Source organism: Saccostrea echinata, unplaced genomic scaffold, assembly GCF_033153115.1.
Source record: "Saccostrea echinata isolate AGI-Se365-2 ecotype Australia unplaced genomic scaffold, CSIRO_AGI_Sech_v1 ptg000002l, whole genome shotgun sequence".
NCBI classification, from domain to species: Eukaryota; Metazoa; Mollusca; class Bivalvia; order Ostreida; family Ostreidae; genus Saccostrea; species Saccostrea echinata.
The window spans coordinates 5,249,674-5,264,049 of record NW_026889751.1 but is presented as its reverse complement, the minus strand read 5'-3'; positions in this window follow the sequence as shown (position 1 = coordinate 5,264,049).

Sequence of the window (14,376 nt, the reverse complement as noted above, 5' to 3'; positions counted from 1 at the left end):
TTTGTTTTTTTTTTTTTTTGTTTGTTTGTTTGTTTGTTTTTTTTGTTTTTTTTTTTTTTTTGAAAAATAAAATAACCTTTTTTCTAAATAATGAAAGATATACTTTTAGTTTTGAAGTTAGTTTCTACAGTTTTCTTGCCATATTACATAACTAATGAAAAGATCTAGTTTAACAATGCAAGTTATGTTGTATTACCTTTTTTATTTAACGGCATTCACTCTATCCCCTATAAGAAATCTCCTAACAAAGATGACCAAAATTTTGCCTTCAAAATGTGTAAGAATTACCATTGAAAACATGCTTCATACAATTGTCTATATGATGTATGACCCTTAATAGCTAAAAACTGCTTTAAGAAGTGAATGGCTCTTTCTATATCTTTGGTGGATTATATAGAAAATAACATTTATGTAGATTTAATTTTATGGGTGAAGATTCTATCATGAAAGGTATTGTTTAAATATTTTAAATATTTCTCGAGATTAAAGTATTGTTGGAGATGGTTATCCACTAAGTCAAAAGTTGAATCTCCATGGAACGTAATGAATCCACCATATAAATCATTAAGTTTACTGGACTGAATTTAGACTTTTGACAGAATGTTTTATACAGGAAAACAACGTTCATGACTCAATGGCTAAGAAAATATTTTAATTTTTAGCTTCTTAGTTCACCTGAGCTGAAAGCTGAAGTGAGCTCTTCTGATCACCCGTTGTCCGCCGTCTGTTCGTCTGTCAGTCTGTAAACTTTTCACATTTTTAATTTCTTCTCAAGAACTACTGGGCCAATTTCAACCAACGTTGGTACGAAGCATACCTGGGTAAAGGGAAATCTGAATTGTTAAAATGAAGAGCCAAGCCCTCTTCCAAGAGGAGATAATCAAGAAAAGGCAAAAATAGGATGAGGTCATTGAAAAATCTTCTTCTCAAGAACAATTGGGCCACAAAAGGTGAAAGTTATGTGGAAGCTTTCTGAGGTAGTGTAGATAGTAAATTGTACAGATCATGCGGGTAGGATGAGGCCACGATAGGGAGTCAAAGTTTTACATTGAAATATATTGGGAAAAAATCTTTCTTTTCGAGAAGCATTGGTCCAAAAAAGCTGAAACTGACGTGAAAACTTCCTAAGGTAGTGTAGATTATAAATTGTTCAAATCATGTCCTCTAGAGGTAGAATGGAACCTTAATAGGGTATCAAAATTTTATACATACATTGAAATATACAAGAAAAATCTTCTCAAAAACTACTGGACCAGAAAAGATGAAAGATGGAGACTTTCTGGGGTAGTGTAGATTGTAAATCATGCCCTCCGGGGGAGGAGGGGAAAATAGGGAATCAAAGATTTACATTGAAATATATAGGATTAATCTTTAAAAACCTTCTTCTCAGAACCAACGGGCCAGAAAAGCTGAAACAGACGTGAAATCTTTTAGAGATAGTGTAGATAATAACTTGTTCAAGTAATGTCCCTGAGGGTATGGTGGGGCCACAATACGGGATCAAAGTTTTACATTGAAATATATAGGAAAAAACCTTCTCAAGAGCCGGAAAAGATGAAATTTGGTTGAAAGTTTCAAGAGGTAGTGTAGATTGTAAATTGTCCAGCTCATGGCCCCTGGGGGTATTGTGGGGCTACAATAGGTAATCAAAGTTTTACATTAAAAAATTTTAGGAAAAATCTTCAAAAAATCTTTAGAACCACTGGACAAGAAAAAATAAAACTTATTTGAAAACTTCCTGATGAAATGTAGATTATACATGTAAATCAGATCATGGCCCCCGGGGTAGAGTGCCACAATAGGAATCAAAGTTTCACGTAGGATTATATGAAAAATCTTTAAAACTCCCCTACTCAAGAACAGCACAGCCATATTAGTGTGGAAGCATCCTCAGGTGGTATAGCTTCAATTCTGTTGAAATCCAATGTAGATGATCATAGTTTTACATAAGAATTTATAGGAAAATATTTTAAAACCTTCTTCTCAAGAACAGGAAAACCATGATTAGTCAGATTTATAGGAAAGCATCTTATGGTAGTGTAAATTTATTTTTGTTCAAAACAAAAAACAACTCTTATTGTTGTTTTCTTTATGCGGGTGTGTATTTTTTTTTTTTTTTTGTTTGTTTGTTTGTTTGTTTGTTGTGTTTTTTTTTTTGCTTTTTTTTTGTCATTGTGGTTGATGTTGTTTTTGTTTTTGTTCTAAGATAAGTTTCATGGTCCGCCATGGACAATCCTAGTATATGGTATAAATTTCATTTCTTTGACAGAGTACGAATGTTTGGAAGATGTAAGCAAAACATTCGAGTCGTTCAAACGAACATGCAGCTGTTTGAATCCTTGCCAGTAAGAAGATATTTTTATTTTTAAATTACCGTTTCATTTTCATCAACTGATCACATTCATTAACAGCATTAACTTGCCGAAAATTAATTTCCGTTCATAATTCTATTTTTAAGTGAGCAAATTTATACCATGAGCAAAAGTATTCGACAGTGGCCCTCCATGCCCTACGCAGTAAGTAGTTGAGTAGTACTCGTTTATACCGTTTATAGTCACAAGTTATTTGCAGGATTTGAAACCAAGGAAACATACATTGATCAGCATTATATTTCCATTTCTATTTGTTTTCTCTGTGATAACTCTTTGAAAGTTAGGAGAGTTGATTTTGTGATCATTCTACCGGAATGCAAATTTCGCCAAGCGAAAAGTCAGGAGCTAAGAAAGCCTAATATGCATGTAATTCTAGTGCGGCTGTCTTTGTGTTTGACGTCAGTGGGCGGGGACTATTGAAATTGACACGTGAGGCCTCGTATAATTTAAGTCTATTAGTCTACATGTTTAAAATCAAAATTTATAATTTTATTTCACAATGAAATGGAAATATAAGGAATCACTGTCTAGTTAGTAGAGGATGCCAGGGACATCAACGAAAGTTGGAAACGTGGGATAATTTATGCATAACGGGCTTCGCCCGTTATGCAAATTATCCCACGTTTCCAACTATCGTTGATGCCCTGGCATACTCTATTAACTAGACAGTGATACCTTAATTAAACACCTCAATCCAATAAACGAGACACAAGTCGTCTTTCTGGTCCCTTAAGCCCTAGGCTTAATTCCTTTTTGTCTGCTTCAATGACATAGATGGAAAAGATGAAAAACTAACAACTGTTATGATAAGTGCGATGACTTCAACTTTCCCTAATTATAAAGCAATATACCACAATCGCCATGTGGGGTTCATGTCGCCCACTTGATTCGATACGCAAGAGCATATTCTACGTACAAACATTTCTTAAACGAGGCAGACTACTGACAAATAAGTTGATGTGAAAGGATATCAACAGTTTCGTTTAAAGTCAACATTTCACAAAGTCTATGGTCGATACAATGACCTTGTTTACAAATACAATCTAATGTCAGGTCGAATGTTGATTGACGTCATTCATACAAATTGTTAGGCGCCTTTATTTTCACACTGGATTGTTTTCCGATATATCTGTTTAGCCGATCATGACAAAGGGCACATGGCGGGTGTGACCGGTCGACAGGGGATGCTCACTCCTTCATGGCACCTAATCCCATCTCTGTTTTCAGAGATCCGTGTTTGCTGTGCTTATAATTGGTACTGCTTAATTGGACTTTTGATCATGATTACTGTTCGCAAGCTTCACATTTCATTCTGACAGAATTATGGCAATTGAAATTTGAATATTTAAATATTGGCACTATGTTGTCCAATGTTTACGCATGTATATACCCTCATAACCTCCGTAAACTAGACAGTTATTCCTTCAGTTCTACATAGTATGAATGCCATAGTACTACAACGGAAAGCATGCATGTTTTCCACCATGTTAATATTCTCTCTACTTACAGACTACTTTAATGCAAACAGTATGTCAGAGTTTCCCAAGGAAGTGCACTTTATTGCAGCAAATGAAGTCTTCTCCAGAGGATATGATGTACGTATTAAGCAATGTTGCAACGATTGAGCAAGTATCGTAATACGCAACCTAAAGTACCAGCAATCTGAGAAAGAAATTCGACAAAAATTGTTACTGCGTTTTATTGACTTACTGTAGAACTAACATTAAATTCAACAAAAGTTGTTACTGCGTTTTATTGACTTACTGTAGAACTAACATTAAATTCAACAAAAATTGTTACTGCGTTTTATTGACTTACTGTAGAACTAACATTAAATTCAACAAAAATTGTTACTGCGTTTTATTGACTTACTGTAGAACTAACATTAAATTCAACAAAAATTGTTACTGCGTTTTATTGACTTACTGTAGAACTAACATTAAATTCAACAAAAATTGTTACTGCGTTTTATTGACTTACTGTAGAACTAACATTGAAATAAAGTCTACTCATGCATAGCTCCAGGAATATTTACAGGGGGTGATTTTCTAGTTATGACTCTGAAAATCCAAGGGGTTCCTGACCCTCCCCTACCCCTTTGCTCATGCTACTAAATACTGTACATATTAACGCCCATGCTACTACATGCTGTACATATTACCGCCCATGCTACTACATACTGTACATATTACCGCCCATGCTACTACATGCTGTACATATTACCGCCCATGCTACTACACTTTGTACCTGCTGATAAGAGAACTGGAGACTACAATGGATACATATCGTTTCATGACCTTTAAATCGATTTATTTACTTTTTCCTTTTAGACAAGGTCAAGGTGTTAGCAAAATATGCATTTCATATATTTACATAATGGTTAATCAATCTATGATTTTGTCGAGATTCACATGAATTTCATTTTTCTTGCAATTTTTTTTTTAATTTCCTTGTCATTATTATTTTACAGTGGATATTTCTCAAAGCTCACTATCTATTATGAGGATCTTAACTTTGAGCAGTTAGTAGAGTCGCCTGCATCTACAGTAGGTATTTTTAGCTAACCTGAGCTGAAAGCTCAAATGAGCTTTCCTGATCATATTTTGTTTGGCGTCCGTCTGTCCATCCGTCAGTCAACTGTAAACTTTTCAAATTTCCGACTTCTGCAGAACCACTGGGCCAATTTCAACCAAACTTGCCACAAAGCATCCTTGGGCAAAGTGGATTTAAGTTCGTTCAAATGAAGGACCACGCCCTCTCTCAAGGGGCGATAATTAGGAATTTGTGAATATTCAATGGCATCTTTTAATAATCTTATCAAGAACTAAGCCAGATAAGTTGAAACTTACTTGAAAGCTTCATTACGTAGTGTAGATTCAATTTTGCTCTAATGGGGATGCAATAGGCGATCAAAGTTTTACAGAGGAATAAAATCTTTTTTCTCAAGAACCACTGGGCCAGAAGAGTTGAAACCTATTTAAAAACTTCATTATATGTTGTAGATTCAAGTTTGTTCCAACTTGGGTCGGGCCACTATGAACGATCAAAGTTTTACATAGGAATATAAAGGGAAAATCTTTTAAAATATTCTTCTCAAGAACACTTAAGGCATGATTAGTAATATTTATAATATGGAAGCGTCCTAGGTAATGTGGATTGAAATTTTTCAAATCATGATAAGTATATCATGATTAGTGATACATTATACTAAAATTCAAAAATTCAACATCTTCGGGTAGTAAAGATTCAAGTTATTCAAAATATGATCCCAGGGATCACATTAGGGGATCAAAATTTACATGTGAATACAAATGTTTATAGGGGAAAAAATTAAAAATCTTCCTCTGAAGAAGGACAGGGCCATTATTTATCATATTAATATCCTCAGGTGGTGATGATTCAAATATGTTCAAATCATGGTCCCCAGAAGAAAGATGGGGCCACATTAGGTATCATATTTTTATTTGTGTGTGCCTTAGAAATGGAAAAAAAAATTTCAAGAATATCAAGATCACGCTTAATCATACATGTAATGATAGCAATTATTGCAAAAGTTGTGTTGAATCAAGTTTAAAAAAAAAAAAAAAATACGGACACTGGGGTTAGAGTGGGGCAAAAATCAGATATCAAATTTTACATAATGCATATCAAAGGGAATGAAATCTTTTTACATAATGCATTTATAAAGGAATAATTTTTTTTAAAAAAATCTATTTTTCCAGAACAGCAACACTGATTAAGTCATACAATGTATATTGATATTGAAGCATCCATGTTGTATGGATTCAAGTTCAACTTAATTATTAACGGGCACAATAGAGATAAAGGTGAATCCTTCTCCGTGCCAAGGGGCTCTTAAAGCCAGTTTTTATATCCGGTTTCTGGGGTGCCAAGCTGTTGAGAGTCATTGACGCCCCCTGGATGGGACACCAGTCCATCGCAGATTAACCCCCTGTGTAAGCCCGAACCAATTGCAGACTGAGACAACGCAGATTAAGTGCCTTGTCTAAGGACATAACACATAAAATCTTGAACCAGTGACCTTTGGGCTACTGGATAAACACCTATCTACTCCATAGGTTTAGGGGCGCAATATGGGGTCAATTTTTTTCATAGGAATAAAGAGTGAAAAGTTTTCTTCAGAATAGCAGGCCGAAGGTGACTCGGGTGAACCTTGTGGCCTATGGGCCTCTTGTTTAAACAGATGTCTAACCCTCATCTGCGTATAATACAACTCTGTAAAGGATCCATGGAATGGTAAATAATTTTATACAAACATAAAGCAAACTGAAATTCAAAAACAAGAGAAATAGGATGATCAGCTTTCAACAAAATAGATAATCTAGCTCAGAAACTTGCCTGTATATATCTACACTCTAACACTATTACCATTCATAACAAGGCATTGGTGCTTTAGCATAAACCATAGTATCCACAAAGTACATCCAACACACTCCCTTACTATGGGCCTCTCTTTGAATAATATTTCATATTCATATATAAGGTATTTTGTCTCATTTGTATTCATTTAATATTTACAAGTCTACCTGACTTTTAAAAACTTTGAAAATCCTTTTTTTATATTATTCAGTGTACATTAGAAATTCTTTTACTCTATTTACCTTTCAATCAATATTTAGAGTCATTAATTATCAAAAGTGAATAACAAGGGTTAATAACTTTTCTTAAACCATGGTAAAAAATTCCATACGTAATTATAATTAAGCCCCATCCTAACTCCGGAACCCCTTCTCAGGGGCCATGAATGTCACAATTTTGGAAAAAAGCATTGTTCATCATCATTACCATGTATTTAGATTGTCTGCTTTATACCCAGGAGTAGAGAAGAATACTTTCAAAGAATTAATGCATTTTCATTATATGACGAATAGAGCCCCACCCTAACACTAGAACCCCTGACCCAAGGGTCATGAATTTCACAATTTTGAGGCGCCCTTGCTCATCATAACCATGCACTTGGTTTGCCTGCTTTTAACCCAGGAGCAGATAAGATTTTTAAAGAATGTTTGCATTTTCACTGTTTTAACAATTCAACTCTACCCTAACATCATAACCCCTCACCGGGGGCCTTGACTTTCACAATTTTGGAAGAGACATCCTTGCTCATTTAAACTATGTATTTAGATTGTCTACTTATAGTACGGGGGAGGGAGAGAAGAAATATTTTAAATAAAGTATGCATTTTCACTATTCGATCAATAGAGCTTCACCCTAGCACCAGAACCTCTGACCCAGGTGTCATAAATTTCACAATTTTGGAAGAATGTTCTTGCAGCAATCTTGCTCATCATAACCATGCATTTTAGTTTGTCTGCTTTATACCAAAGAGCAGAGAAGATTTTCAAAGAATTAATGCATTTTCACTATATGATCAATAGAGCCCCGCTTAACACCAGGACCTATGTCACAGAGGCCATGAATTTCACAATTTTTGAACAGGCACTCTTGTTTATTATATATATGCACTTCGTTTGTCAGCTTAATACAGGGGGAGAGAAGCAGAATTTTAGAGAATTTATGTATCTTCACTATATGATCTATAGAGACCCATCCTAACTCTTGGCCCTGGGTGTTTGAGAATTTTAGTAGAAAGTTTTATGCTTATTATTATAATGGCAACAGTTGGACTGCCTGATAAGTACAGAAGATTTTGTGCAAATGATTGCATTACTTTTGATAGCTTTTTGCCTAACCCCTCAGATTCCAGGGGAGGGGGGGGGGGGTAAGGATCATTATATTCAGAATTCTTGTTTCTCTTTGCGCTTAGATGTTATATTCCAAAATTGGTTGAAATTGGTTCAGCGGTTCCAGAGGAGAAGCTGATAATGTTCAAATGTTAACAAAGGACGAAAACAAATAGCAATAGGTGACACTTGAGTGACTCAGGTGACCTAAAAATGACAATTTATAAACAATAGAGCAGAATTACTTGTTGCCAATTCTCTGTAGCATTCACTGGACCAATGCGCCAGAAAACTTGTGTGTAATGTCATTTTATATAGATACACTGTTGGTGCTTATGAAAGACCTTAGATTACTCAGTACTTAGAAAATACTTCTTTTTTGCAGTTTGCAGAGTTTGCATCCAACATCGGCGGTGCTATTGGCCTTTGGATAGGATTGTCTGTGTTGGCAATGTTTGAAGTTGTCCAGTTGAGCTTACGGATTCCATCTGTTGTTTGAAAAAAAGCAGGAAAATAAAGACCATTTGGCAAGTGTACAAAAGAGAGAAAACAAAATAGACATTGAAGAAAATATTGAGCGAAAAGGATACCATCCTTGGGAGAATAGAAACTTTACTATCCTTGTAACAGATCGGTATTATGGTGATGTCAGTTTTGAGTAATCTGGTATTATGGGTTGAATCTGGGTTTATACATTATGTACATTATAAACATATATGAATATTTTTTATGTGTAGAATATTGAAAAAGTGTTTACTAAAAAAACTAGTGTATATGTTAAACTTCTTTTGAGTATAGACTCAAATTCAAATCAGGGCGCCTGGAGCTAGGGTGGGGCTGCAATAGGAAGGTCAAAGCTTTCTATGGGAATATCTTGGGGGGGGGGGGGGTAAAATCTTTTAAAGACCAAATGGGGATTGAATATTTATATTGATGTGCATTTATCCAATCTTGACCTTATGGTCAGTATTGGAGTCGCGAGAGGCTACAAACCCACTCCATACAAACCACTTTTGATGAGATGGCATAAAAAGTTTTACACTACAATGAAAAGGACAATAGCAGTAGGGTTCCTCTGGTAACACGTACCATCCCGTCCTTAAGAACCTCAAAGGTATTTTTAAAAAGAACCTGCCAGTTCTTCAATCCAATAAAAGAATGGTAGAGGTCTTTAAGGAACCTCCATTGGCTGCCTTTTAGCACCCGAGGCACAGGCACTTGTTTCGGTAAAAAAAAAAATTAACCCATAGTATATTAATACCACAAGGTATCCCACTCCGAATTACATGGAGTACCCCCTCCCCAGAATCGCACTCATTTACACTTTCAGAGGAAATGCAATGGCAAACTGTTTATTACCATTGTCTTCTATGATAATCTATCTACACAACCATATATGGCATGCTTGTCTTGATTTTCTTTTATCTCCGTAAATAGCATCAAAACTCTGCTCGCCGAATGGAACCATGAAATTTTACCAAAATTAACAATATAAAAACTTACGACTTTTCAACTTTATATACAACTATTCCCCACGATAAATTAAAGTCCAGACTTTCTGACATCGTTGACAGCTGCTTTTTCAATAAAAATGGAACTCGTAAATTTACTTACCTTGTCATTGGTCATTTGCAAAAATACTTTGTAACCAACAATCTGATTGTACACACAAGTACTCTGAAGCTGACATAAAAAAGATGCTCGAGTTTTTGATTGACAGTATCTATGTGGTTTTTGGAGACCAGGTCTTCCAACAATCTATTGGAATTCCCATGGGTACCAATTGCGCCCCGTTATTAGCAGACCTATTTTTGTATTTATATGAAGCAGAATGTGTTCAAAATCTTTTACGAGAAAAGAAGAAAACACTTGCTGTGGCCTTCAACTCGACATTTAGATATATCGACGACGTATTGTCAATTAACAATGGTTATTTCCATTCTTATGTCGACACGATATATCCCGCTGAGCTTGAGATAATAGATACCACAGAGTCTGACACATCTGTTTCATATTTGGATATTTAATTGGAAAAAGACGTTAATGGTAAACTAGCAACAAAGCTTTATGATAAACGTGATGACTTTAACTTTTTAATCGTCAACTTTTCTGTTATTTCCCGATCATGACAAGGAGCACACGGCGGGGATGCTCACTCCTCCATGGCACCTGATTCTACCTCTGATGTTTTAGAGGTCCGTGTTTGCTCTGCTCCTATTTTGTAATGTTTAATGGACTTTTGAGTTCGAATACTGTTCGTTATCTCCACATATTTCATGGTATGATCCCAGGCAGAGATTTTGATTGGCTAAAAATCTGTTTCTAAAATTACATCGGAAAAATATCGTAGATTTTTTTTTTATGGAAAATGAGACGTAAACAAATCTCATTTATTCACAGCAATACTTAAATACTGGAATTGAATTTTTAAACTCTCTCATTTTTTTTTATTTTTGCAAACAACACATACCATTTCATGGTGTATTTCGAGTTTTGACGCTGTCTACGTATATTAATATCAGTTTTAAATTAAGAAAAGGTTTCTCAATCATTATAATAAAAATGTTTTCTTTTTATATTAATGGTACAGAAACTTCAAGAGTACTGTACAACAATATATTCTAGAAGTGGTGTAAATCAGATGTGGATACTTAAAAACTCTAAGGAACTTTTAGAAAATTTGAAATCACAAAATTTTACAAAAAATCAATATCATCAAAACGTATGACTTTTTAACACTTTATACAACCATTCCCCACGATAAATTAAAGTCCAGGCTTTTTGACATCAAAGACAGCTGCTTTTTCAATAAAAATGGAACTCGTAAATTTACTTACCTTGTCACTAGTCATTTCAAAATTATTTTGTTAAAACTCATTCTGATTGCACACAAGTACTCTGGAGTTGATATTTGAAAAAATGCTTGAGTTTCTGATTCACAATATCTATGTATTTTTTGTAGATCGAGTCTTCCAACAACCTGTTAATATTCCCATGGGTACTAATTCCGCCCCTTTATTATCAGACCTATTTTTATATTCATATGAAGCAGAATTTATTATCACTGTGGCCTTCAACTCAACTTAAAATAAAGATACCGAAGAGTCTGACACATCTGGTTCATATTTGGATATTTTACGAGAAAAAGAGGTTAATGGTAACATAACAACAAACCTTTATTATAAACGTGATGACTTCAACTTTTCTATCATCAGCTTCCTTTATTTATGTAGCAATATACCCTTGTCACCTGCATACTAAGTTTATGTCTCGGATTAGATACGCGAGATCAGGCTCCACGTACATGTACGAACAATTTCTATAACGAGGCAAGCTATTGACAAAGTTTATGAGATAAGGCTTTCAACAGTCTCGTTTGAAGTCAACATTTCGCAAGTACTATGATTGATATAATGACTTTGTCAGCAAATACAATCTATCATTAAGTCGAATGCTGACTGACGTTTTTCATACTGATTGCTAGGCCATTATTTACACACTGAATTGTCTACGGATTTTTCCTTTTGCCCGATCATAACAAGAAGCACACGGTGTGTGTGATCGGTCGGCAAGGGATGCTCACTCCTCCATGGCACCTAGTCCCCCCTCTGATGTTTTTGGAGGTCTGTGTTTGCTCTGCCCCTGATTTGTATTGTTTCAATGGACTTTGGAGCTTGATTACTGTTCGTTATCTCCATTTTTCGTCTCATTTAATTATCTTCTCTTTCTGCAAAGGGATTTCTGCCAAAGTTCAGAGATTGCTTTTATGCCAGGTAAAAAATAGTTTTTAAAAAAGTTTATTAAGCTTTCTTTATTTTGCTTAAATTTTGGAACCTTTTCTATGCGAAAGAGAGGTGATTTTAGCTAAATACGAGGAATGATCCAAAATTAATGTCACAACTGCTATATGATCTTAAAACTCAAAATTATCAACAATTTTTATATATAGATACTAGTATATGTACCTGTATTTATTTTGACTTCATTCAGACATGCATATACACTCATTTGCAGTTCATCCAGAAATCTTTTAAATATCTCAGATATATGTTTTATTTCATGTACACTTCAAACTTCAAATAATTTTAAAAATACAACTCAAACAAGACGTTTTAGAGCAAATAGGGGCAGTAAAATTATTAAAAAGAATTTAAGCATGTGTGAGGTTTAAAAAAATGCCGATAAACTGAAAATGATTACCGAAAAGTTGTCATTACTGCGTCTGTGACATTCTTGCCGTGCGACGACGGACAAAACTTAATGTTGTGTTTATCTTAATGATTTAGAAGTTTGTTTGTTTGTTTGTTTTATAAAACTCAATGAAATTTTAAGGCAAAAATCAAAATAGATAGGGTAATAAGTATCTAAAATTTGGTTGATAATATTTGATTTTTTAAAGATTTTATAGCAGTTTTAACATTAATTTAGGATCAACCCCCGTATTTTTTTTTTTTAAATCAAAGTATACGCAAACGGAGAAAAGCAATTTGAAGAAGAAAAAGCAATAGTGCATTTGAAGGGCATTTTCGCCTTCTCTAGTACTGATTTCTTAAACACATAGTCATATAATCTTAGTTTATACCTGTGTAAACTCAGATTACATGCACAATAATGATATGCAAATGTTAATAGTTCCGTATATAATAAATATCAAAATCATCGAGTTTGTATGGAGTGTACATGAAATATTGAGGTATATACCCAAACGTCGATAAACTTTGACGAAGACTACCCTTAACCAGAAAAACAACCTTTGAATAATTTCTTGGGGGCAGACTGCACTGTGTTACATTTAGATAATTTTAGAAAATGGTGAAAATATATATATTAAATTATCCTTATATTATTGAAATATTAAGCAATCTGTATTAAATTTAGCATTTCAACATTAATTATCTTGTGGCGCAGTAGTATAACTGCTGGAATGTATAAAAGATAAAAACAAGATGTGTTTGTGAAACACTGATGCCCCCGTATGGCAACTAATAGCAAAGGTTAAACTTTCTCAAATGCAAATCAAATATGTTGGTACCCAAAGTAAGGTTTTGTCTCGAGGAATATACCTGTGAAATATGAAAGCCCTAGCAACAACAATTGAATATATACGGAAAAGGTTACGTTTTTCAAAAGTAAGTCAAACATCAAGGTCAAATGGTCAAAATTAATGGTGCCCAAGGAAAGGCCTTCTCACAAGAAATACACATGTGAAATGAGAAAGCCGTAGCACCGTTATGGCCAAGGTTAAAGTTTTTCAAAGTAGGTCAAGGTCAATGGATTACAATTGTTAGTATCCAAAGGAAGGTCTTGTCACAAGGAATAGACATATTAAATATGAAAGCCCTGGCACCAACTGTTCAAAACTTATAGCCAATGTTAAAGTTTTCCAAAGGTAAGTCAAACTCCTAGGTCAAGGTCAAAGAGTCAAAGTTGTTGATATCCAAAGGAAGGTCTTGCCATAAGGATTACATATGTGAAGTATGAAAGCTCTGGCACCAACCGTTCAAAAGTTATGGCCAAGGTTAAAGTTCGGTAAAATTTTGCAAAACTGGGTCAAACTCCAAGGTCAAAGTCAAAAGGTCAAATATGACGGTACCCAAAGAAATGTCTTGTCACAAGGAATACACGTGAAATATGAAAGCCATAGCTCCAACCAATCAAAAGTTATGGGCAATGTTAAAGTGTTTGCGGACAAACAAACGCATAGACAGACAGACAGACAGACGGACAGGGCAAAAACTATATACCCCCGAATCTTCGATGCTTGTCAGCCCTTTTAATATTTATCATAATTTCGGCAAGTTCAAATATTCAGGATACATTTTGAAAATACCTTGGGAAAAGGCAGTTTTAAATGATTTCATTGAATTTACAAATTCATTGCTACTTATTTTATGTTTACTGCATGTTTTCTATGCCTTTTGTCTCGAAATTAGAGTAATGAATAAATAAAACGATTGTCGTTTGACATAGATGCACATAAGAGAATATAACACTCGTCCACAATGATATTACATAGTTTGATCTTGAATTGAAAAGGTATTATCTACAAATAGAAACGGGTGATATCCTTCTTTTTAAAGTCTTGAGTCGGCCGTGTCGTCCGCAAGGCAGCTACGGCTCTTTATCTGCGATGAAACAACTTCATTTATGGCTTCATGAAGTACCTAACAAGCTTATCTTTTAAAAAGATAGGTGAGCTAGCACTGTAGCAATTGTAAAAATGCAGAAAAACATATCTGAACCATTGGGTGGTGTTGGGGGGGGGGGCTCTCAATTTAGAATGTTAATCTGGCGTGGGC